This window comes from Nomascus leucogenys, chromosome 4 (genome assembly GCF_006542625.1).
Source record: "Nomascus leucogenys isolate Asia chromosome 4, Asia_NLE_v1, whole genome shotgun sequence".
Classification (NCBI taxonomy): Eukaryota; Metazoa; Chordata; class Mammalia; order Primates; family Hylobatidae; genus Nomascus; species Nomascus leucogenys.
The window spans coordinates 67,957,281-67,983,363 of record NC_044384.1 but is presented as its reverse complement, the minus strand read 5'-3'; the positions used below and the strand labels follow the sequence as shown (position 1 = coordinate 67,983,363).

The 26,083-nt window shown below is 44.1% G+C and overlaps 1 long non-coding RNA gene across 1 annotated transcript; it reads right to left on the bottom strand.

Annotated features, from left to right (window-relative positions):
• Positions 1-827: 827 nt before the first annotated feature.
• Positions 828-3,385, bottom strand: LOC115834693. Its single transcript, XR_004029580.1, has 2 exons — positions 3,018-3,385; positions 828-1,090 (listed from the first exon to the last, which is right to left on the bottom strand). It is a non-coding gene; the product is annotated as an uncharacterized LOC115834693 (long non-coding RNA).
• Positions 3,386-26,083: the final 22,698 nt, after the last annotated feature.

The window sequence follows — 26,083 nt, the reverse complement described above, 5'->3', positions numbered from 1 at the left end:
ATGTATATTTGTGGGAGTCATGAGATGTTTTGACGCAGGCATGAAATATGTAACAATCACATCTTGGAGAATAGAGTGTCCATCACCTCAAGCATTTTCTTTTGTGTTACAAACAATCCAATTACACGCTTTTCATTATTTTTAAATGTATAAGTAGGTTTTTGACTATAGTCACACTGTTGTGCAACCAAATAGTAGGCCTTATTCATTCTTTTTATTTTTTTGCACCCATTAACCGTCCCACTTCTCATCTACCTCCTACTATCTGTTCCAGCCTCTAGTAACCAACCTTCTACCCTCTATGTCCATAAGTTCAATTGTTTTGATTTTTAGATCCCACAAATAAGTGAGAACATGTGATGTTTGTTTTTCTGTGCCTGGCTTGTTTCATTTAACATAATGACCTCTAGTTCCATCCATGTTTTGCAAATGACAGGACCTCTTTTTTTATGGCTGAATAGTACCCCAATGTGGATAATATTAATAATAAATAATATTTATATATAACATATATAAATAATATTAATAATAATAATTTTAAAATTCCCAAAGTGGCTTATTTGAAAATTGAATGTATTTTGAGCAATCTGTATTCGCCTGGGCATTGGGCATCCTTCTAGGCTCTCTCATCTCCAAAGCAGATTCTATTACCGAATGATGGTCTCCACTTCTTGGATCCCTTCCATATGCTCCTAGTTGTGCTGTATTTTCTGGTCGTACTTCCTTTTAGAGGCCTTGCTTATTTCCTGGAGTTGACCTGGCTCTTACTGTGCAGGACGAGGCAGACACTGGGAAGCATGCTGTTCTCCCAGGGCTTATCTTCTTGCTTTGCTTATTTCTTCTTTTCACAGGGTTTCAAGTCTGCTCTCTGTAGCCTCCTGCCATCCTTGCAAGTTCCTACACATGGAAAAAGCCTTCTGCGGCTTCTGTGCCAAGTCTTCTGCTTTTCCTCAAGTTCTGCCTTAAGACATGTATCTTTTCCGAAGTCTTTTATGGAGATTTTCTCACCAGAGTCTTCCTATGATTTGTAGCAACTGAGCAGTTGTTTTCTCTTTCAGATTCATCTTGGAGGATAAGCAGCAGCAAGAGCCTATGGAGGCAAGGAAGAAGGCTCTATCAAGTGGTGGTGTTTGCTTTTGCAGTTCTCTAATAAAATGAAGTTTTCAATCTCTATCAAAATACCAATGACATTCTTTGCAGAAATAGAAAAAACAATTCTAAAATTTATATAGAACCCCAAAAGACCCAGAATCTCTAAAGCTATCCTAAGCAAAAGGAACAAAACTAGAGGAATGACATTACCTGATTTCAAATTATATTACAGAGCTATAGTGACCAAAACAGCATGGTACTGGCATAAAAACTGACACATAGACCAATGGAACAGAATAGAGAACCCAGAAACAAATCCACACATCTACAATAAACTCATTTTCAACAAAGGTGCCAAGAACATACACTAGGGAAGAGGCAGTCTTCAATAAATGTTGCTGGGAAAACTGGATATCCATATGCAGAAGAATGAAACTAGACTCTTATCTCTCACCATATATAAAAATCAAAAAATGGATTAAAGACTTAAATCTAAGACCTCAAACTATGAAACTAATATAAAAAAACATTGGGGAAAATCTCCAGGGCATTGTTCTGGGCAAAGATTTCTTGAGTAATACCCCACAAGCACAGGAAACCAAAGCAAAAATGGACAAATGGGACCACATCAAGTTAAAAAGCTTCTGCACAGTGAAGGATACAATCAACAAAGTGAAGAGACAACCCACAGAATGGGAGGCAATATTTGTAAACCACCCATCTGACAGGGGACTAATAACCAGAATATATAAGGGTCTCAAACAACTCTAGGAAAATGTCTAATAATCTGATCAAAAATGGGCAAAAGACTTGAATAGACATTTTGCAAAAGAAGACACACAAATGACAAACAGGCATATGAAAAGGTGCTTAACATCATTGATCATCAGAGAAATGCAAATCAAAACTCCAATGAGATAGCGTCTCATCTCAGTTAAAATAGCTTATATCCAAAAGACAGATAATGACAAATGCTCTTCAGAATGTGGAGAAAAGGGTGGGAATGTAAATTAGTACAGCTACTGTGGAGAACAGTTTGGAGGTTCCTCAAAAAACTAAAAATAGAGCTGCTATATGATCCAGCAATCCCACTGCTGGGTGTATTCCCAAAAGAAAGGAAATCAGTGTATCAAAGAGATATTGGCACTCCTATGTTTGCTACAGTACTGTTTACAATAGCCAAGATTTGGAAGCAACCTAAGTGTCCATCAACAGATGAATGGATAAAGAAAATGTGGTACATAAACATAATATAGTACTATTCAGCCATAAAAAGGAATGAGATCCTGTCATTTGCAACGACATGGATGGAACCGGAGGTCTTTACAGTAAGTGAAATAAGGCAGGCACAGAAAGGCAAACATCACATGTTCTCACTTATTTGTGGGATCTAAAATAACAATTGAACTCATGGAGATAGAAAATAGAAGGATGGTTACCAGAGGCTAAGAAGGGTAGGTGGGGGAGGTTGTGGAGGGGAGGTGGGGATGGTTAATGGGTACAAAAAAAAATAGAAAGAATGAATAAGACCTACTATTTGATAGCAAAAATAGGGTGACTATAGTCAATAATTACTTAATGGTACATTTTAAAATAACTTAAAGAGTGTAATTGGATTATTTGTAACTCAAAGGATAAATGCTTGAGTGGATGGATACCCCATTCTCCATGATGTGCTTATTTCACCTCACATGCCTGTATCAAAACATCTCAGGTAACCCATAAATATATACACCTACTGTGTACCCACAAAAATTTTAAAAATTAAATAAAAAATCACACACACACACACACAAATGAGGCTTTCCTTGAAAACAATGATGTTGAGAACTGGCAACATGCACATTCTCATTCTAAGGCCAGTCCACATTCCCTGAGCCCCTGACGAGTTGTTTGGCCATGAGGGGCAGGTGGGAGACACTTACTATGGAGAGAAGGTCAGCTGTGGCAATACCCAGCCTCCAGCCCTGGGGACAGATGCTTCAGTTCAGCCACAGAAAAACATCCTTAATCCTGAGGAGCAATCACACTCGTTTGCGGTGTAACTGGAGCCTCTTCACATTAATTGTGAAATGTGTTTGAATCTGTTTGACAGCAGGACTTTTGTGGCAATAATCAGAGCAAGGACCAATTCCCAAGGGAATTTACAGTTGTCTCCTCAGTCAAATACACCCTTCAGAATCCACGTTCATGGAGCAAAGCATTTTTCTTTTTATCCTGCATCCAGCCTTTCTCCTTTAACCCAGGGAAACCTGCTGAACACACCTTTGCGTGAGAGAAGCTGCTTTTCCATGTCCAGTGAGCAATCAGCGTAGCTCTGCTTTCCAGCTCTGGCTATCTTGACACAGTTTAAAAGCTGTCTCTGTGACCTCATGGGACCTCACTGAACCTCAGTCCTCTCAGATGGGAGTGACATGATAGTACTTTCCTTAGAGAATTACTTGAGGATTAAATGAGAGAATCCACATAAGCACTAAACACAGTGTCTGGCATATGTAAGCATTTTGTAAATGTTAGGGGGAAAAGGAAATAGCCATTAAAAAACAGAAATCCACTTGGGAAGCTGGGGCAGGATCTCTTGAGGCCAGGAGTTTGAGATCAGCCTGGGCAACATAGCAAGACCCCTGTCTCTACAAAATAAATAAATAAAATTAGCCAGATATGGTGGCACACACCTGTAGTCCCAGCTACTCAGGAAGCTGAGGTGGGAGGATCGCTTGAGCCTAGAAGTTCCAGGTTGTCGTCGTTCCAGGTTGACTGTGCCACTGTACTCCAGCCTGGGCCACAGAGTGAGATCTCATCTCTTAGAAACCAAACCAAACCACAAAAACAACCAGAACTCCCTAGAGTGGCTGTTTGGCTTTCGCACCTGTTAGCAGTACACGAGCCTCTGTCGTTATCCACTGTGTCTTCAATTCTCCTAATGCCTGTCAGGAAATTCAGAGTGGGTGTAACAACTGTCGCCTGCCAATGAGGAGACCCAAGCAATGAGAACTCAGGTCTTCACCAGAGGGCACACAGCTAGTTAGTCGCAGGAAAACTCTTACCTAGCGTCACCCACCTGAGACCATGGAACTCCACGCTCACTGGAGAAGTGAGGAACAGAAGCAGACAAGTGTGGACGGGCAGTAGAGTTGACTCTGCTGGCTTGGGTCATTCAAACCCTGCACATCTAAGAGAAAGGTCTGGCCTTTGCCTGGTTCCTGGGAGATAACCTCTAAGCCCTTGGAATATTCTGCCTGATAGGAGTGTCTTTGCTCATCTCAAGCCTTGGGCCACACTAGCTAGTCTAGCCTAACAGTGTTATCTATGGTGGGACCTTGGGCCACACTGTTCAGCCTCTGGAGAGGCTGAAATTCAAATAGCTAAGGTCAGTAACGAGGCACTCATGCCTGAAAGCCTAACCCCAGCAAAATCCCTGGACACGGAGGCTTATGGAAACCTCCCTGGTTGGCAATACTTTGTACATCTTGTCCACAAGATTCCTGAGGAATTGAGCACGGTCTGCATGACTCCACTGAGAGTAAAAACAGGAAGCTCAGCCATTCTCTGGGCTCTGGCCTGTGCATCTTTTTCCTTTGACAATAGTCTGTATCCTTTTACTGCAACAAACCATAACCACGAGCACAGTGGCTCTTCTGAGTTCCAGGAGTCCTTCCAGTGGATCACAGAATTTGAGCTTTGTCTTGGGGACACCTGGCTAAGTGGGGAAGCAAGGATCTGCCCCCTCAGGATGTGGACGAAAGCTCTGGAATCTGGATGCTGCATTTCGGTTTGGGACCACCTGCCTCCTCCGTCAGCAGTGGGCTCCTCCCTTCCTCCCTCCCTTCCCCCTCCCTGTCGTGCCTAGGTTGTCCCAGTGTCAGGCCAGAAGCAGCCCTCTAGGGTGGTTTTCCTAAGAATAATCATTTTTCAAAGGGGCTAGGAAAGACAGGAAGCCTGCCTTTCTTGCAGCATATTTGGTTTCACTCAGGAAATGGACTAAATTGAATTTAGAGGACATATATTTGATTGTTGAGTCAAACTCTGACCCAGGTATTTATTGTAAACATGGTATTTATTTCCCTGCTCTTTGTTAGAGGGTGCCGGGAGAGCACTGGCTCTGACTGTACAGGCATAGAGAGGATTCAGAGGCTCTTACACCACTGGCCTTTTGGCAACCCATACCAAGACGATGTGAGTACTAACCTGCAACCCCAAGCTGTGATATTTATATGGCATGATTGATATTACTCCTGGGTAACATCTAAAAACACAAGCTAAGATATCTGTGTGATCTGAACCTCACCCAGCAATTTCCTTGGCTGGAACAAGGAGGGAAATGAGAAATGAGGGGAAGGAGGTTGATGGGTAGAGGAGAATGAGGATTGGGCAGGGGTTGGAAGGGGATGGCAGGGAAGTAAGAAAGATGACAGGGCCAGGAGTGGTGGGATATGTAGTCCCAGCTACTCAGGAGGCTGAGGAAGAAGGTTTGTTTGAGCCTAAGAATTGGAGGCCAGCCTGGGCAATGTAGCAAGACCCCTGTCTCAAAAAAAATGAAGAAAGAAAGGTGGAAGGGAGGGAAGGGGGAGGAAGCTGTGACCCATCAGGTGAGTTTGGAAAGTGGTTTCTCAACCAGTTTATTGATTTCAATTCACTTAGATGCTAAACAAAAGTGTTATGTTTTTGTTTTTGGACAAGTTTATTCTTTGGGGACACATTTTTCCCTTTTAAAATTCCATTTCCTTTTCAAAACACAAGGTTTTTCCAGGCAACATTTGTTTGCATGGGATCCCAGCACTCTGGGAGTCTCTCCCTTTCCTCCATCCAGCTGCCTCCTGCCCTTCTTTGGGCCTTGGCTTAGATGTCACCTTCTCTTTGGAGACCTGCTCCAACTCCAAGTCTTGGCTAGCTTGCCATCTGTGGTGGCTTTACAACGTGTCAGTGCGGCAAGGCAGAACTACATTTTCCAGAATTCCCTTCCCTCGATGTTTCCGGTCAGCGTCAGCACTGAAGAGATTCTTGCAAAAGGGAGGCAGGGGAGACAGAGCAGCAGCCATTCCCGGGACTGCCACAGGCAGTCTCGCACCCGGGGGCTCTCCTCCTGGGCATGAGGCCCGGGCTGGGCCTGCCACTCCACCCTGCCAGGGGCCTCCTTCAGCATCTCTGACTCTGGGGCCAGGTGTGTGTGTTTTGGTCCATGACAAAGAACGCTGGCTCATGCCTGACACCCACATCAAGGACAGAAGCAGTAAGGTGGACCTGGATGCCAGTCCCTCTTTGTGGGCTCCAGTTCGTGCTGTGGGTTCCAGCATGTTCTACATCTCCCCAGTCTGCAGCTGTCTTTCCTTCCCCAACTCCCTGCCCCATGGACATTAGGCTGCAGCCTCAGACGTGAAGATAACAGCCTTACAGTGATCGCATAAGGCCAATCCCTGTCACGGTTCTATTGAAACCTCTTTGTCTGTCTTTCCCTTTCTCTATCCATTCATCCACCCACAAACCTACCCACCTACCCCACCTACCTATCTCTTTATCTCCCAGGAGTTCTCCTTCCCTGAATGAACCATCCTAATTGCCGCCTGAGCTCTCCAAGCTTTCCTCATTTTAACCTTTACAACACCAGGCTTTGATTTCCTGTAATTCCCAAATGTTCCCCAAGCTCTTCAGCCTTCCCTTAGTGTGACATTCTGCATACTTGTCTGAGGGCAGCACTTCATGAAGGCAGGAACTATCCTTGGCTTGTTCTCAGCGTAGTCCCTGGGCTAACGTAGTCCCAGTCCCTGGCATATAACAGACACTCAATAAATATTTGATGCATGAAACATTGAATAAGTTTTGTTTCTGTTGAATGCTTTTTCCCCCTGTTTGGTAGGAATTTGTTTTAATAGGATCTGGAAAATAGGCCCATTTCTTGTGCACACACAGGGTAAAAAAGGTCAATGTGCAGCAGTAAGTCAGAAGTAAGCATTTGGTTCTGGAATCTTCTGGCAAACTAAAATGGTTTAAATCATTTTATTGTGCTGGAATCACATGCATAAATGATTCCCATGCTTTTACCTTTGGTTAAGTGCACATGTGCACATACTGTTCTGTCCATTTTGCTCTCTCCATTTTCTTTTTCAGACAGGGTCTTGCTCTGTTGCCCAGGCTTGAGTGCAGTGGTGCGATCACAGCTTACCGTAGCCTTGAACTCCTGGGCTCCAGCAATCCTGTCACCTCAGCCTCCTGAGTAGCTGGGACTAGAGTTGTGCACCACTATGCCTGGCTAATTGTCTCTTTCTTTTTCTTTTTCTTTCTTTCTTTTTTTTTTTTGTAGAGATGGGGTCTCACTATATTGTCCAGGCTGGTCTTCAATTCCTGGGCTCAAATGATCTGCCCACCTCGGCTTCCCAAAGTGTTGAGATTACAGTGTGAGCCACTGCACCCGGCCTGCTCACTCCATTTCTTAAGTGTGTTATAGAGGATGAGTCTAGCCTCATCCTGCTCATTCTGTTTCTTAAGTGTATTATAGAGGATGAGTCTAGGTAGGCAAGTCAAAGTTTAGGTATCATGAGCCACCGAAGCCTGACTTCCCCCACTGTGTGGCCTCACTCGGGCTACTTGAGCTCTCACTTTCTATCTCCACAAAATTAGCAGGTAGAACTAGTAGATTTCTAATCTAGCTTAAGACTTCCTGGTTCTGCCCTCAGAAAGTTTCTATTTATTTCTCCAGGCTGGCTTCTTCTACCTGCCGGTCTTGCAGAAGATCATCTCATGACCACCTAGCAGAATAACATCATGTGAGAAAAATACTTTGTGTTCACAAATAAAAGACAATATTTAAGGGAAAAATCTAAATTTCTGCCCTTGTGAGTTTTCTTTTTTTAATTGCAGTAAAATATACATACCATAAAAGTTATCATTTTAATCATTTTAAGTACACAGTTCAGTGGCATTAAGTATATCCAGATTATCATACAACCAACACTATCATCCATCTCCAGAAATTTTTCATCATCCCAAACACAAACTCTGCACCCATTAAACACTAACTCCCCATTCCCCCTCCCCCAGTTCTAACACCATAATTCTATTTCCCATTCTTATGAATTCGACACTCTCAGGATCTCATATAAATGGAATAATACAGTCTTTTTCTTTTTATAACTGGCTTATTGCTCTTAGCATAACGTCTTCAAGGTTCAACTATGTTGTAACCTGTGTCTGAATTTCCTTCCTTTTTGAGGCCAAATCATATTCTCTTTTGTGGACACATCATGCTCTGTTTATCCATCCATTCACCCATTGATAGACCCCTGAGCTCCTTCCGCCTTCTGGCTACTGTAAACAAAGCTGCTATGAACATGAGTGTGCAAATATCTGTTTGAGTTCCTGCTTTCAGTTCTCTTGGGTAAGTACTCAAAAGTTAGATTACTGGATCATATGGTAATTCTATGTTTAATTTTTTAAGGAACTGCCATACCGTTTCCCACAGCAGCTAGACCAGTTTACATTCCTATCAGCGAAATATGAGGGCTCCCATTTCTTAATGTTCTCACCAAAACTTGTTATTTTCTGTTTGCTTGATTTTTAGAGACAGCATCTCCCACTGTCACCCAGGCTGGAGTACAGTGGTGTGATCATAGCTCACCACAGCTTCGAACTCCTGGGCTTAAGTAATCCTCCTACTTCAGCCTCCCAAGTAGGTGGAACTATAGGCACACACCACCATGCTCAGCTGATTTTTAATTTTTTTGTAGAGACAGGGCCTTGCTATGTGGCTCAGGCTGGTCTCGAACTCCTGGCCACAAGCCATCCTCCTGCTTTAGCTTCCCAAAGTGCTGGGATTACAACTGTGAGCCACTGCATCCAGCCTCTGTTTTTTTGATTATGGACAGACATCCCAATGGATATGAAGTGAGTTTTTTCTTTTTAAATTCTGTGATATTTCTACATTTCTAGAGACATGAGCAAAGCTGGGAAGTTAAGGTCAGGAAAGCCATGGCTGTGTGGAGTCCCAACTGCCCATTAGAGAGGCTCGCCTTGCATCCACTTTCGACTTTAGACTGGTTGTAGCTTCCAGTTTTCATCTTTGCTAGAACAACCTTCTTAGTCATTGTGTGAGCCATGGCAGCCGTTCATGCAGCAGATTCCGGATAAAAGATAGATGCTCTATTCTCAGAAAATGAATTTGAAAATCAAATTCATTTATATTTATATTTCAGTAGAACCAATGGATCAACCCCTCTGTTTCGGAGGCTCATGCTGGCCTTAATCCTCCTGCAAGGGTATATGATTTGCACAACCCATTTCTTTCTACATTCATTTCAAATGTAAATGAATACGCCGAATGCCTACTTTGAGCCAAGCACTATGCTAGATGCTGCTGTATATATTATCTCAAGGAATTCTCTCATTAAAGGGTGGTTATTCTCATCTATAAGAGAGGAGAATGAGACTCAAGTTTGTTGTTTCTCAGAATATGATCGCCTACATCAGAATTCTTTGGGAAGTGTGTATTACAAATCGGGCACCAGGACCCCCTCAGATTTTCACAGGTGCCCCAGTAACTCCTGTGCACTTGGAAGTGTGAAAACTATGGCTCAACTGGTAAGTGGGGGCTGGACTGAAGCCCCGGTCCTTTCCTGAGCCTCTTCCCCTGATGTGGGGTGCTGCTAGCAGCGCTTGATGGCATAAGGGGTTGTTGACAGATGCTTAGAAAAGCAGTCACTCTGCAAGGGCAAGAGAGGACACCGCTGAGGTGCTGCCACAGAGAATACTGCTTGGCGAGGGGGCTGGGATCAGAGCCAGGCAATCTGATGGTGGTGGGGACATTGTAACTGCTGTTGCAGCCATGAAGTTTCACAGAAGAGCATTGATGGGTGGAGCTTGGGAGGGTCTTGGGGTGAGAGTTCAAGTAGGCAGTCTCGTTGCACTGTCAGAGGACCGTGGTGTCCCAGCCTGTACAGGTCCCTCTGGAGAGAAAGCTTCTCTTCCACAGGTTGTAACTTACCCTTCCTGGGTGAATGTTTGCAGATTTGTTTTCTTAATTCGATGCCTCCCTAATACATAACACTCAGGGTACTTGTAGTGTGCACATGCCCTGCTGCTCAGGCAGGTGTTTCTAGGTTTCTGGGAAAGGTTAGACCCAAATAGGCTGGGCAATCCCCTGCCTAGCAACCCACACTCATGTACTAGGTGTAGCCCCTGAGTGCTGCATGCAGTTCCATGATTGGGTCTGAAAACGGGCCTGGAATTGATGATGGTGCCAGAGGGAGCTGGAATATCAATCATATTCATTAGCAGGAAGTTGGGATCCTAATTCTTAAAGTACTTTTTATTGTGATATCTAGAACTAGAAATACCATTTGACCCAGCCATCCCATTACTGGGTATATACCCAAAGGATTATAAATCATGCTGCTATAAAGACACATGCACACGTATGTTTATTGCGGCACTATTCACAATAGCAAAGAGTTGGAACCAACCCAAATGTCCAACAACGATAGACTGGATTAAGAAAATGTGGCACATATACACCATGGAATACTATGCAGCCATAAAAAATGATGAGTTCGTGTCCTTTGTAGGGACATGGATGAAACTGGAAAACATCATTCTCAGTAAACTATCGCAAGGACAAAAAACCAAACACCGCACGTTCTCACTCGTAGGTGGGAATTGAACAATGAGAACTCATGGACACAGGAAGGGGAACATCACACTCCGGGGACTGTTGTGGGGTGGGGGGAGGGGGGAGGGACAGCATTAGGAGATACACCTAATGCTAAATGACGAGTTAATGGGTGCAGGAAATCAACATGGCACATGGATACATATGTAACAAACCTGCACATTGTGCACATGTACCCTAAAACCCTAAAGTATAATAAAAAATAAAAATAAAAATAAAAATAAAAAAACATATATAACATAAAATTTACCATTTTGACCATTTTTAGGTGCACAGTTCAACGGCATTAAGAACATTTATATTGTCACGTGACCATCACCACTAGCCATTTCTAGAATTTCTTCATCATCCCAAACTGAAACTTTGTGCTCATTAAACAAATAGTTCCTATTCCTTTCTCCCCCTACCCACTGGTAACCACAATTCTACTGGCTGTTTCTATGTATCTGACTACTCGATGGACCTCCTCTAAGTGAAAACAAATAATAGTTGTCCTTTGGTGTCTGGCTTAATTCATTTAATATAAAGTCTTCAACGTTCATCTATGTCATAGCATGTATCACAATTTCATTCCTTCCTGAGGCTGAACAATATTCTGTTGTATGGCTAAATCACATTTTGTTTATTCATGTATCCATCAATGGGCATTTGGGTTGTTCCTACCTTTTGGTTATTGTGAATAATGCTGCTGTGAACATGGGTTTGCAAGTATCTGTTTGAGTTTTTGCTCTCTTTCTTTTTTAAAAAATTACTTATTTATGTTTATTATTATTTTTGAGATAGGGTCTCACTCTGTTGCCCAGGCTGGAGTGCAGTGGGGGGATCATAGCTCACTGTAGCCTTGAACTCCTGGGCTCAAATGACCCTCCCGCCTCAGCCTCTCAAGTAGCGGGGACTACAGTTGCATGCCACCATGCCGGGCTCCTGCTTTCAATTCTTCTTTTTTTTTTTTTGAAATGGAGTCTTGCTTTGTCTCCCAGGCTCATCCCAACCTAGGAATCACAGAAGCAGATTTTGAGTAATGAGCGGGATGTTGATTTGTGGAGAATAAGGGAAAAAGGAACTCCACATAGAAGAAATAGCAAAGCAAAGTGAAAGAGTCATAAAAGTGAATTGCATTGCCAGTAACCACAAGTAAGATGGTGTGGCCAGTGTAGGTTTCACTGGTGAATGTCATGAGAAAACCAACAAGGTGGTTTGGGACTAGGTCATGGAAAGTTTTGAACATGAAGCTAAGGAAATCTTAATATTTTAAATTAGTAAACTGCATCTTTTATTTCCAAATTATATAGGAAAGTAGGGGATTTACTTATATTTAAACACAATTTAGCAATTGTAGAGTACATTGTCATAAAAGTTTAAGCCTGATGCTTTTTACTAGGGTAAAAATGATATTTAAATGACAGTAAGAAATTTTTAAAAACCTTTCTTACATAGTCATCTATCCATTGTGAGTCTGTGTGTATGTGTGTGTGTGCGTGTGTGTGTGCGTGTGTGTGCTATGTGTGTGCAGTGTCTGTCTGTGTCTATCTGTGGGGGACATGTGGTGTGCATGTGTATGGTGTCCATGTCTGCATGTGTGGTGTGCTATATGTGTGTGTAGTTTGTGTGTGTGTGTATGGTATAATGTAATGTGTGTGTCTGTGTGTGTGGTGGGTGGGTGTGCAATGTCTGTGTGTGTGTGGTGTCTGTGTGTGGTATGGTGTGGGGTATGTGTTTGGTGTGTGTGTGTGTGGTGCACGTGTGTGCAATTCCTGTGTGTGTGTGGGGGGAGGGGACATGTGTGCAGTGTCTGTGTGTGTGGTGTGTGTATGGTGCCTGTGTGTGGTGTGTGTGTGGTGTCTGTTTGTATGGTGTGTGTGGTGTCTGTGTGTGGTATGGTGTGGGGTACGTGTTTGGTGTTTGTGTGGTGTCTGTGTGTGCTGTGTGTGTGGTATGGTGTGGAGTATGTGTCTGGTATTTGTGTGTGTGTCTCTGTGAAGGGTGTGTGTATGTGATGTGTGTGTGCTGTGTGTGGGTTTGGTGTCTGTACATTCCTGTGTGTGGTGTATTGTGTGTGTGTGAGAGTGTTTGTGTGTGTGTGGTGTATTGTGTGTGTGAGAGTGTTTGTGTGTGTGGTGTATTGCATGTGTGTGAGTGTGTGCGTGTGGTGTATTGTGTGTGTGTGAGTGTTTGTGTGTGTGGTGTATTGCGTGTGTGTGAGTGTGTGTGTGTGGTGTATTGTGTGTGTGTGAGTGTTTGTGTGTGTGTGGTGTATTGTGTGTGTGTGTGAGTGCTTATGCATGCGTGTGGCAGCTGTGGGAAGGTGTCTCTCAGATCTCCAACTGCAGGGAGTGTGACTGAGCCAGTAGCCCAGCTGCTGCACTCTGAGATGCATTGCTGCATTCGCACCAAGACCCTGCTTCCTGGACGGAGGGCTGCAGGACACTAAGGCAGCCTTCCCTTGCAGTCTGATGGGCAACCTTGGCTCAAAGATTGGGCAACAGCCTTGTTGAGCTCCTGAGCACTGCAGAGCAGCCTGGAGCTTCCGTCTAAACTTCCTCCCTCCCTTCTCTTTCACTCATGGCCCAGGCTTGCCTTGCAGCCTGATGGCTCTTCCTGTCTCCTCAGCTCCCTCCTCACTGCCTCTCACAGGCCTTTCCCCTAATGAATTTCTGGCACAATCAATCCTGTTGTGGCATCTGCTTCTGGGAGGACCCAGAATAACACAGTGGAGACAGGAATGGGTTGAGAAAGCAGGCACGGAGCTGGGATGTGGAACTGGCCCACCCACCCTAGCAGGTGGAGAGGTTGTGTCCCGGCTGGGAGCTGGGTCATTTCGAGTCGCCGGCCTAAGGCTAGAGATTTGACCAGTAGTGGCCTGGCAAATGTTCTGGGAGCGGATAATGTGGTGTGTGCCATGATGCAGGCATTTTAAGAATACGGGTGGAAAAATGCCTACAAAAAAAGGCAGAGTGGGCTGGATCTCACTAAGCTGTTTTGATGCACACAGAGGAAGGAGAGACAAAGGCCTGTTCATGCAGGGCCCTGTGACAGCTGAAAAAGAGGCCTCCATCTCCAGCAGAGGAAGAGCAGACACACAGCTGAGAGGCGGGCTGAGGACCTGATTGTTAGAATCATGGAGCTCCAGAGAGGTTTAAATGCTCAGCCAAGGCAGGTCTGTTATGCAAAGGTCAGGGCCCTTGTGGGGAAAACCTAGGTTCCTAAATATGGGACATGGCTGTGTAGGTCCTGGCTACCAGATTGCCCCTGAAGATCTGGACTGTACACCCTGCTCAACCCCCTGGGCTTGTGGAGCTGACCCACCCCTCCCTAGGAAGGCCTAGTGTTCCCACTAAGCTGGCAGATGCTTGCAGATTCCCCGCACCCACCAAGGCAGCAAGTGCCCGCTGAGGAGCCATGCTTCCTCTCCTCCTGACTTCAGGGATGTGTATTAGCAAAGACGTTCAGTGTTAGAAGAGAAAGTGAAGGAATGGAGTCTGATTGTGAGACCTGCTCCTGCGTTAACCAATGCTGGGGGCAATATTTCGCTACCTGCTCCATTAAATTCTTGCTCTTGGAAGATAACACTGAACCAATTAAAGTAGCTTCTTATGAAAACTAACAGCTTGCTCATAAAGGCTCACTTCAAGACTCTCATCTCAGCAGGGCACAGTGACTCCCACCTGTAGTATCAGCACTTTGGGAGGCCGGGACGGGAGGACTATTTGAGGCCAGGAGTTCAAGACCAGCCTGGGTAACATAGTGAGACCCCATCTCTAGAAAAATAAAAACTAAAAAGTTAGCTGGATGTGGTGCCACGCATGTCGTCCTAGCTACTCAGTGGACAGAGGCAGAAAGATAGCATGAGCCCAGGAGTTCGAGGCTGCAGTGGGCTATGATGGCACCACGTATTCCAGCCTAGGTGAGAGAGTGAGACTCTGTTTCAAAACAAACCAAAACAGTCCTTTCCTCACCCCCTTGTGTTCACCTCTTCAAGCCTATTATATCTTAATTTTGCCCAATCTCATCTCATTTCTTGCCTTGCAAGACATGCCTTAAAATGATATAATCTGGGCCATAACACCCTCCAACACCCTTTCCTAATTTCTCTGTTTTGAGACACTTCTAAGACTCTGACACTGTAGTATTCTCCCTTACTGCTGTAGGTCTAATATACTTAGATTTGCTTGATCAACAGATTTTTCTGGTGGTCCCTTTGGACAAACAATAATTAACACAAAATAGACATGGATCATAGTAACACAGAATAAATTTAGCATACTAGACATTCTCACTATAGTGCTGACCTGTTCTACCTGTGATGTGTCTGGCCTGAGTCAGTTCTGATCCACCCACTTTCTTAACATGGAAAATGTAAGACACATTTAAGAAATGCATATCAGTCTGAGACCGCAATCTAATCCTGAAATATACAAATGAATGTTCTTTGCATTTCAAGTTTAAAGAAACAGTTTTTGCCTCACCCGAAGGAGGAAATAATGATTTTTTTTCTCCTGTAAGGGTTCTTGGTTAACTCTACCCTGTTTGTTTTACTTAAAATGTTACATATTTTTCATTTATTCAGTTGATAAAGATTTATCTTGCTTAGTTAATGACTAACTGTTGGCTGGCCTTTCTAGGTTCTGAAATAGTTGTCAGGTCTGTTTGCACGCATTAGAGATATGAAGAACAGTATCTAGTACACGCAGGCTATTTGAGCACTTAGAGGAAAGATCAGATTTTGACAGGAATGCCCCTGTTAATGGATCCAGACTTTGGCCCCACTAACAAGAGGCTTCATTGTTCAAATTGGTCATTTGGGAATTATTGTAATTACTCTGGCAAATGAAGGAAATAAACCTATCAAAAGACTTTATTTATTTGTTGCTGTTATTTATGATTTTAAAATGTATTTCTATGGGTTTTAAAATATGTTCATGCTAGAATAGGTGTTAAAACGGACATAATAACTTTTCCCACATACTGCTCCTGTCTCAAATACAAATTCTGCACAAATGTATGCAAATTATGCACAAATCCTACTCCCTGCTCTGTAGATACTCCCTAAAAATTGAGTACAAATCAAGGGTTCACAAATCTGGTTTTTGTTCCCCTTAGTTTCCTTTATAATTTCTAGTTTCAGGCCAGGCATGGTGGCTCACGCCTGTAATCCCAGCACTTTGGGAGGCCGAGGCAAGAGGATCACTTTAGGCTAGGAGTTCAAGACCAGCCTGGGCAACACGATGAAACCCCGTCTCTACCAAAAATACAAAAATTAGAGAGGTGTGGTGGTGTGCACCTGTCATCCCAGCTACTTAGGTGGCTGAGGCATGAGAGTTGCTTGAGCCCAGGAGGCAGAGGTTGAAGTGAGCCAAGGTCATGCCATTGCACTCCAGCTTGGGTGACAGAGCGAGACTCTGTCTCAAAAAAAGTAAAAAAGAAAAAAATGTCTAGTCTTGTCATCATTTCTAATAGGAAACGTGTCCTGAGCATTTGCCATTCATTATCTGCTGACTCCATCCCAGAAAGTCTGTAATGTAGTTACCTGGTCCTAGCCCTCATTGCACATGAGATGGTAATTGTAGTTCAAAAGAGTATGTGACCAGTGCCAGCTGAGTAGCCGGTCAATAAGCGACTTAATGCTAATTGCTAACCCTTGAGCTTTGAATATTTGTCTCTTTCCTGCTGACCCAAGGCTTTCTGCCAAGTAGCTAATCTGTAGACATATGCTTAAATATACTCGAGGCGTTCCTATTATTAAAGCGCTATTTTGATTGTGCTTTTGATTCCCTGATCAAAATTTTCCATTGACTACTGAGGAAAGTCCAAAGCACTTAAGCTGAAATTTCCAGCTTTCTAAAGTCAGATCTCTATTTACCTTTCCAACCTTATCTTCTGCTATACTCCTGTGCACTCCAGAAATTCCAATCAAAAAGAGCTACTCAATACTCCCTGCAGTGCTGGCATTGCTCTGCCTAGCCCTTGCTTATCTCTTTCAATATTTCAGCACCGTCCTCCCTCCCCTGAGAGACCCAGTCAGGTGAAATGTTTAGGAAGAACCAGCCTGCAGTAAGGTGAGGACAGGGAAGGGGGTGGATCTTGCGCTTCAGTTGGGATGGGATAATTAACATAAAAAATGCATCACTCTTGAAGATCTTTCTCCACTCATCTCATGCTCCTGTTTTCTTACTGTCAGTTAACATCTTTTTCTTTTCTTTTTTTTTTTTTTTTGAGATTGAGACAGTTTCACTCTGTCACCCAGGCTGGAGTGCAGTGGCACAATCTCAACTCAACCTCCACCTCCCGGGTTCAAGCTATTCTCGTGCCTCAGCCTCCTGAGTAGCTGGGATTACAGGCACGTGCCACCCCGCCAGACTAATTTTTATATTTTAAGTAGAGATGGGGTTTGTCCATGTTGGCCAGGGTAATCTTGAACTCCTGGCCTCAAACCATCCACCCACCTTGGCCTCCCAAAGTGCTAGGATTACAGGTGTGAGCCATCACGCCCAGCCTGGTTAACATCTTTTTATCATGATTTTCACAAGGGTCGTGTAAGCATACCTTCAAAACTGATGGGGTGAGCTCAGGGAGAGTGCCTGCTCCTCTCACCTCCCTCCCTGCAGCACCACCTGCTGTGTTCAGCCTGCTCTGTTTCTGCTCATGGATGGCCCACCCTTCTCAGTCCCAGCTCCTGCCCCCACTGGATTCCCATGGACTTCTTTTGTAACCGGTGGTATGGTAATGAGGTCCTTCACACATACAAATATTCTCTAAATATTTCGGTTCCTCCTTCATCTGTTCTTTGGGAGCTTGGATTCTGCTTTATAATCATCTGTGCCTCTTCATCTCCTAGCACAGGGCTTTGCCTGTTGTACATGGCACTGAATCCATCAAATAAAAGCAACCAAAGAGCAAAATATTTTTGCAATCTGAAGAATATATTTACAATGAGAAACATCACTTGTAGCTGCCTGTGGTATATGGCAAACATGGTTGAAACAGAGCCACATGTATGGATGGTCGAAATGCTTTCCTGTTTGTTCACCCTGTCTGTCTCCATTTTTACCTAAGTTTGGAAGAAGGCAAGTGTCCACTTTGGTCCCATTTCATCTAGGCCGTGGTAGAAGTGGCCTATAATTCATGCAGTAGGTTGTTTTGTCTGTATAGTGCCAAATAATTGATATCACTTGTTGTTGTTGTTGTTTTTAATTATTGAGTTGACTTCAGCAAACGGTAGTTTGGGTATCTCAAAGCAGCTTGAATCTGACCAAAGAGAAAGAGTCACCAAAAAACCAAGAAATTTCATGTAGTGTATGAGGTTTTATCTTTGAGCAGGGAAGTTCTCAAGATTTCAAGGCAAAAGCACAGAAGAGTAGATGTAGAAATGTCAGCAGCACCAAATTCTTATCCTCATTCTGACCCTGAAGCTCTTGGGTCTTCATGAGAGGAGTCTTTTCTTTCGTTGAGTCTCTTCTTTGCACAGGCAGTTGCTAGGAGGTCACCTTCTTCTGTCTCCTTTGCCCTCGAAAGGATGTTTTAGGAGGCCATGTCATGATGATCTGGTCCTCCTGAAGAACAGGTCAGGACAACATTAAATGGTTTATTTGCTCCCCTGAGCCTGAGTGTGTTGCCTTCCAAGGCACTGGAAAACCTAGGCTGCCTTTCTGCTGCTCTGAGAAATTATTCTGTCTAGAATAATTGATCACACACCCAAACAGGTGCCAAATGGAAAATAGCATGCCAGATGTCAACCCAGGCAGCAGAAAGTTGGCCAGGACACTATATCTCTGAATTTAAATGGTCCAAAACTTCACATTTATCCCGAATGGTCTTCTTATGCCGACTCTTCAGAGATCATAGAATCCTAGAGTGTTGAGCAAACAGATATCCTGCAGCTCACTGCATTCATCTTTCAGAAATCCAAACAGGTTAAATGATGTCTCCAGCAACTAATACCCAGTGGCAGATCCAGTTCTAGAAGAAACCTAGGGGAATCCAGGTGTTCTACCTGCAAACTGTGACCAAAAAAGTGATCTCTACTCATAATATACTTTGTGTTATTTCAGAGCCTAGGATGGAGGCCTTTTATTTCAGAAGCGATGACCCACTCCTAGCCAATTTCAGCAGATAACCTGGAGACTTGAACAAGCTAAATCTGTTGCAGAAAAATAGATAGTATTTGTCAAACACAGAAAGGGGGGTGTTGAATATGCATTAAGTCAGACTCCAAATTTTTCACCCCAAACAGTTGGTTGAGAACAGTCACATGTTTTATAGTCACGTATCCCAGAACTGTCTGTTACAGCAACACCTTTAGATTCCTCACAGGCCAGGTGTGGAGGCTCATGTCTGTAATCCCAGCACTTTGGGAGGCTGAGACAGGAGGATTGCTTGAGCCCAGGAGTTTGAGACCAACCTGGGTAACATAGCAAGACTCCATCTCTACAAAAAATTTAAAAATTAGCCAAGCATGGTGGTGTTCACCTGTAGTCTCAGCTACCCAGGATGGTGAGGTGGGAGGATCACTTGAGCCTGGGAGGTCGAGGGTGCAGTGAGGAGTGATCATACCGCTGCACTCCAGCCTGGGCAACAGAGTAATACCCTGTCTCCAAAACAACAACAACAAAAAATGCTCCTTGCCTATCTTTAAGAGATTAACTACATGAGCAGGCTTTCATGAGCAGTTGAATTTTTTCTCTGGATGCATTGTGAGCAAGCTCCTTGGAGTTTGGTGAGCCTTTTGACTGTAAACCAAAAAAATATAACTGAGGCAAGTCTCAATCATTTTTAGAGATTTATTTTGCCAAAGTTGAAGACATGCCCGAGAGAAAAAAAAAGGTACAGAAAACCACAGGAAACATCTGTGCTCCTTGATTTTTTCCCAAACAGGGTCTGGGGACTTCAATATTCAAAGGGAAAAAGAGCAAGCAGTAGGGGAAAGAGGAAGGAGGAAAAGAAAGGGAAAGGGTAGATAAAAGAGGCAAACAGTTGTATTCCTTTGAGTCTTTTGATCAGTGAAGGCACTTTTTTCATGTGAAAGGAGGGAGGAGAGGAATAGTCAATTATGCGTTCATCCTGTGTTCAGCGAGTCTCCATTTTTACATAAGGTAAAATAAACATAGGAAGTAGAGGAAGCAGTTAGATATGGATTCCTCTCAGTTGAACAGAGGGATGATGACTTTTAGTTCTTGGTTTTTGTTCCCTCTCTGTAGAAGATTAGCTGTTAATTTATTAATACACTGTAGGGTGAAATTCAACAGAACTGTCTTAGGGTAAAGATCTAGGGCCTCACAAGAGATTTCCTTGTGAGGGAAGAATGTAGCCTTTTATCTTGTAGCTATCTATTTAGGAACAAAGTAGAAGGCAGGTTTGCCTGACCCAGTTCCCAGCTTAACGTTTCCCTTTGGCTTAGCGAGTTTGGGGTCCGGAGATTTTATTTTCCTTTCAGACGCCATAGGAAATGTAACAACTGTAGAAGCGAGATTTCTGAGCTGGGCCTCTCAAGACCCATTTGACTACAAGGTCAGAGAGAGAATGCTGGTCCTCATAGGCTTGTCCTGAGTCTGCTCTGGACACCTGGAGGCCACAACTGCAAGAGTGAGGGTGAGGTCAGTGACTAGAAGGAAGGTGTCACTAGGGAAAGAGCATGGAACCCTAAATTCCAACAGTAACCCTCAATTCCAACTATAACCCTTACTAGCCTTGTTATGAACTGGATGCTTGTGTCCTCTGAAAATTCATATGTTGAAATTCTAACCCCCAACGTGATGGTCTTAGGAGGAGCATTTGGGGGTAAGTAGGTCATGAAGGTGGAGCCCTCACAAATGAGATTAACACCCTTGTAAGAAGAGACATGAGAGCTTGCTCACTCTCAGCTCTCACTTTGTAAAAATGCAATGAGAAGGCATCACCTGCAAACCCAGAAGTGGCCTGGAAAGCCCAAGATCAAGCTGTTGGAATATCTGGGATCTGGTGAAGGCTGCTTCCTGGCCATCCCTGGATGTTATTTCCTTAGGACCCCAGTCTACTAGTGGTACCCTAAGCCCTTCACTCGGGCACCCCAAGTAGCCTTGCCATCACCTGGTCCTCAATAAAACCCCTATCCCCAAAAGTTAGGTGTTAGAAAGGAAAGATGTCTGATTGAATGGGTCCACACTTAATAGCTATTAGCTTCAGAGTCCTCTGGGAAATATGCATGTTTTGAAAAAAAGGTGCTCGATAACCAAGATGAATCTCAAATCAGTTGAATTTCAGATAAGATAAAAAGTTCAAAAGGCAGCGTTCAGAGAAGCCATAATGGGCCAGGAGTGATGGTTCACGCTTATAATTCTAGGACTTTGGGAGGCCAACATGGGAGGTCTACTTGAGGCCAGGAGTTCAAGACCAGCCTGGGCAACGTAACGAGACCCCATCTCTATAAAAATTTAAAAATTTGGGCACAGTGGCTCACGCCTGTAATCCCAGCAGTTTGGGAGGCCGAGGCGGGCGGATCACGAGGTCGGGATATGGAGACCATCCTGGCTAACACGGTGAAACCCCGTCTGTACTAAAAATACAAAAAAATTAGCTGGGCGTGGTGGTGGGCACCTGTAGTCCCAGCTACTCGGGAGGCTGAGTTGGGAGAATGGCCCGAACCCGGGAGGCAGAGCTTGCAGTGAGAGGAGATCGTGCCACTGCACTCCAGCCTGGGCGACAGAGCGAGACTCTGTCTCAAAACAAAACAAAAATTTAAAAATTTAAAAACAATTAGTCAGGCATGATGGTGCACACCTGTGATCCTAGCTGTCCAGGAGACTGAGTCAGGAAGATCACTTGAGTCCAAGAGTTCGAGGCTGCAGTGAGCTGTGATCATGCCATGGCTAGAGCTATGATCACTCCAGCCTGGGCAACAGAGCCAGGTCCTATCTCAAAACAAACAAACAAACAAACCTACAAAAACAGAGGAACCATCATGAGAGTTTCACTTGCGTCCATGTGAAGAGACCACCAAACAGGCTTTGTGTGAGCAACAAGGCTGTTTATTTCACCTGGGTGCAGACGGGTTGAGTCCGAAAAGAGAGTCAGCAAAGGGAGACAGGGGTGGGGCCGTTTTATAGGATTTGGATAGGTAAAGGAAAATTACAGTCAAAGGGGGTTGTTCTCTGGCTGGCAGAGGCTGGGGTCACAAGCTCAGTAGGGGAGCTTTTGAGCCAGGATGAGCCAGGAGAAGGAATTTCACAAGGTAGTGTCATCAGTTAAGGCAGGAACAGGCGATTTTCACTTCTTTTGTGATTCTTCAGTTACTGCAGGCCATCGTGCAGGTCACAGGGGATAGGATATGATGGCTTAGCCTGGGCTCAGAGGCCTGACAGACAGCAGATCCAGTCCTGCCTCAGAGCCTACAATATGTCATCAATCAGAATATTCTTGCTTTTCACATAGTCCTCTTTTTCTCATCCTTCTCTGAACACTGCATCACCCACCCTGCTTTGATTGCCAGGGCACAGTAGTTGGGCTCTGGCAGGTAGAGTAAGAGGGTGCTTGCTGAGCCCTTTGATGGTAGGGGTCATATGTAATTCCTGGATTTGCATGTCAGGGACTGTCCAGTCTGTTTTTCTCTGAGCAATCATTCTCCATCTTTTAGGAGAGAGATATTCCAAATGATGTAATTGCTTGAGTATGGGTTGTCAAAGTCTCAAACCTCACCTTTTCCATCCTGAGATATGGTGTCTTCAGATTTTGAGGGCAATTAATGTACTTTATATGCATCTATATCCACCACAAAGTCTAGAATTTAGTACAGCCTCAAGTAAGTGGATGAAATACTAAAATCTGATAGATATTACTCGTACTCCTCTCCACCAGGCACATGAAAGAATACATGTGAAACCTCCCTGCCATTAAATGGGGTCATTTGGGTAGTCCTGGCCAATGGACTACAAGAAGTAATATGTGGCCCTGTTGGTCTGAACTATAGATGTGAACTGTCTGTGCAGGCTCTTCTCTTGCCTAGGCCACTGGCCACATTACAGACAACAAAGCCTCATTTAGCCTAAGTTCCTGAGTGGCTATGTGGAGCAGACTACTCCCCAATACCTGCTCACCTGTGCTGGATAATTATCATGAACAAAAATTATACCTTTGTTGAAGGATTCCAGGGCCTGTTTGTTCTGCAGCATAACCTAGCCTGTCCTGACTAATACAGCCAATGGCCACTTAAAGGTAAAGGCAAAGAGGCTGCATATTTTGTAAAAATCATAAGTTCTCTTGAGGATATTTCATTGTCTAAACTTTGGTTATTGTGAGACTTCACTCTGTGAGTCACGAAGGATCTAAAGTTTAACGGCCCCTTGGAAGAAGTTTACTCAATCTGCAGAGTCTTCCTGGTGTGAGCGGAAAGGCATGCTGCCCTGTAAGTGATCGTGAATCAGTTCCCCGACTGTACTACCAGCTAGAAGAAGGCCAGATATCAAGGGAATATGCAGGACACACTCACAACTGCTTCATGGCATCCTACTCACATCCTTGGAACCACATTCTCAATTGATCTGTGCACAAATGTTTGAAATGCATTTTATTTCATTTTTTTGTTTTGAAATAAGAAGTTGACATTTGCAGGAATGAGCACCATATGTGCCTTGTCATTTCTCCTCAGCAGGGCAAGGCTGTCCTACTGCATGATGCCATCTACTTTAGCAACCTCCTGGGAAACCTTGTTTTTCATCCATGGACAGCATTTGGCCAGAGACCTCAAGCAGAAGGGATAGAGACGGGAAGAGTCCATTTTCTGGCAGTGTCTCCACATTCACCTCACCAAAAATTCCAATTATTTTTGGTTTCTGCATTGGCAATGAATTTTGCTAGGATGGGTACCATATGTTCTAGTGTTTCTGAAACCATTCCAGTTTTTAATATTTTACTTGTCTCTGTAATACAGCAAAATGCCCTAGAAATTTCAATATTTTAGTATACAAACTACATCTATCCGACAACTTTTCACTCTAGGAAGCAATATAAAAATTCATTTTGAGAGCCTGTGCCTCAGTGTTTTGTTGAAACTAATGCACTTCACCTTCACATACCACAAACTATATGATGATATGGTTTATTTCTTTCCCAGCAAATTCTGGTCAAAAGCACAGCGTATCAAGTTACCTTAGTCTGGAGCATCCATTTTAGAATGTGATCTCCCTGGGTCACTTAGTGGTGTAATCTATTCTTTACCAGAAAAGTATCTGCCCAGTTTACCATTAATTAGCATATTTTAAGAGTTTTATGAGATGAACATTTCAGGAGTGAAATATCACTTTGCCTCTGAGCAGTTGGGTTGGAAGTGTGTGCCGCCTCTCATTTCTGCCCAGTGACTGGGTGTGTTCAGTGTTTCAGGCCGATGGTCCCGTCTGCTCCAGCACAATGCTTAGCCCAGGAAGAGTAGGCCGTGGGGCTCAGTGCAGGGTCCAAAGTGCATAGTGAAGACCAACTGCTCATCACCATCCCCTAGGGTTCTGTCCCAAGTGTCTGAAGTATTGTCATTAAAGATTCATCCTCAGGTTGAAAGCTTAAGCCCTGTGAAAAGCCAAGTGCCCCAGGGAACCCCTCATATTAAATCATGGACTGTGATCCCCTTGGTTTGAGTGCACTAACGAGCTCCTTCCCAAAGCACATCCTCTAAGAAGGAGCCCTGGAAAGAATGGAGCTGGGCAAAGGCAGGAGGGTTTTCCAGAGAAGAGTGGAGAAGGGCAGATGAGCAGGGCGGTGCAGGGGTGCAGCAGGATAGGACGGGGCTTCCAGGTGGAGAGTTTGTGGTCATGAAATGCAAGAGACTAAGGGAAAGGACTTTTGTTGAGCTCTTATTCCATGCCAGCAACTACACAAAATGGTTTATATGTATTTTTATCTGCTTTAGTTTCCTCTGATCCCTGGGAAGTAAAGTACATGTTTCCTTTACAGGTGAGGACAGCACCAGTCAAGGTGGTTAAGTGACTTCCTGTATGGCAGATGCAACTGACAGCAGTAACTTAAGCACACCCTGAGAATGACCCTGTGGTCTAAGAAGAATGTGTGTCTGGGAGTGGCCAACCCAGAGACTCACTCCTTATCTATGAGGGACATCCAAACCCCTGTTCCATTCCTTGGAACACAGGCATACAGGGGATTGAAGCCTTTGTTTTGGTTTAAACAGAGGTTGGTAGATGGAGGGTGGGAAGTGAAAATTGCCATATAAGCTGCATGCTTTTTCAAACAATAGCAGTTCTCATGTCTAGCCCCCCGTTCCTGGACTGCCCTGTATGTGGGTCCTCAATCAATAGTCTTGTCTACTAGCTCTGGGTCTCTTCTTCAGCCTCTCGGATAGGGCATCATCTCTATTGGAATCAACAGGGGTCCAGCACCACACTTCCCCAGAATCATACAGCTGGGGTGTAATGGAGCCATGATCTGAACCCACATCTACTTCTAAAACACTTACTGTCCCACCAACTGAATTGGCCTGGGCCTCTGAGTCAACTCTAATAGAGTTGGGATGAGTTGCTTCTCACTGGAACTATTGCTTCTTTCTAGAACTTCTGTCCCTGAAGGGGCAGAAGGGAAGCATTACCAGGCACCTGGAATTATGTTGGTCACTATCTTAGTCTGTTCCTGCTGCTGTAACAAAATACCTGAGGCTGGGTCATTTATAAAGAACAGAAACTTACATCTCACAGTTCTGGAGGCTGGGAGTCCAAGGTTAAGGCACCAGCTGGTTCAGTATCTGGTGAGGGCTGTTCTCTGCTTCAGGTGGTAAACCTACCACCACGTTGAGGATTAGGTTCCAACACCTGCATTTTGGAGGGAGGGACACAGCCATTCACACGATAGCACCACATTCACATATCCCATACAATCCTCACATCAACCCAGGAAAGCAAGGGCTATTATCCTTATGTTTACTTATTGTATCCATTTTTTTAGGCTGCATAACAAATTACCGTAAACTCAATGGCTTAAAACAACACACATTTATTATGTTTCTGTGGGGCAGGTGTCTGGGCACAGGCTAGTTGGGTCCTCAGCAAAAGTGCAATCAGGGTCCTGACCAGGGCTGTGTTCTCATCTCGAGACTCCCACGGGTAAGGGTCTCCATCCAAACTCACCAATGCTGTGGAAAGATGTAGACCTCATGGTAGCTGGCTTCTTCAAATCTTTCAAACAGACCAAGTCTTATATAACTCCATAATCCTGAGAGTCACACTGCATCACGTTGGTCATATTCTGTTGGTTAGGAGCAAGTCGCAGGGGTCATGGGGCCACCTTAAAGTCTATGCAATACACATACGCACATGTATAGAAACTTAACCTCAGCTAGATGCTCATTTCTTTCAGCGTAGTTAGATG